Source organism: Penaeus monodon, chromosome 21, assembly GCF_015228065.2.
Source record: "Penaeus monodon isolate SGIC_2016 chromosome 21, NSTDA_Pmon_1, whole genome shotgun sequence".
Classification (NCBI taxonomy): Eukaryota; Metazoa; Arthropoda; class Malacostraca; order Decapoda; family Penaeidae; genus Penaeus; species Penaeus monodon.
This window is the reverse complement of record NC_051406.1, coordinates 19,230,257-19,230,995: the sequence shown is the minus strand read 5'-3', so window position 1 is coordinate 19,230,995 and position 739 is coordinate 19,230,257. Positions and strand designations below refer to the sequence as shown.

General features: G+C 34.8%; 1 protein-coding gene across 1 annotated transcript in view; it reads right to left on the bottom strand.

The window, feature by feature from the left end:
* LOC119586303 overlaps positions 1–739 on the bottom strand; it is a gene marked incomplete at its 5' end in the record, with an annotated part of 12,688 nt that overhangs the window by 951 nt on the left and 10,998 nt on the right.

Sequence of the window (739 nt, the reverse complement as noted above, 5' to 3'; positions counted from 1 at the left end):
ACTGGCTGGAAATCAGGCTCTTACATCGAAACAAACATACACACAAAGTTCCAAGAAAGGTGGAGGATGCTAACCAAATATTTTTTCCAATGTTAATTTTGAACATTGTGATCAATAATGTCCTCCTTTTCTTTACGGAACACAGTTAAGTTCCCTCTCTTTATATACTTATTTTACTTTAGCAAGGACAGCCTCAGACAACAGTCTTAACCAAAAGTAGCTTAATGAAACGGAGAAGCGCTCTGAAAGTACCCGAGTTAAAAGTAATATATTATTCATTCAGCGTTGAAATTCCGTTATGTAACATAGAAAATCCTTCCACTCTCCACATCCGAACTTGGTATATCGTCAACCAACTACAGAAATACTGCTAGATTGTTACATTACCATTTTTTCCATTTCTTATGTATATGCAGTATACTGTATGTCTTTATAGGCTCGCAAATTAATATAGTACTAATTCCACACGAATACGATTGGCATTTCTTGCTTAAGGAAAGAACAAGAACCTTTCTCCATAGTAGTGATACCAGACAAGGTAAAAGTTTATAAATGGTCTGTTTATGGAAGATGGACCTATTCACTGGAAATAAAAAACAGGAAGAAGTGGCAGAATGGTGAAGCTTTTAGAAAGATACATCACTAGATCTCTACTCAGAGGCTTTGTTTTCATATTATGAAATGAAATTATGAGGCTCGGTTTTCCTGCTTTATAAATTCGTAATAAGAATTCATTACG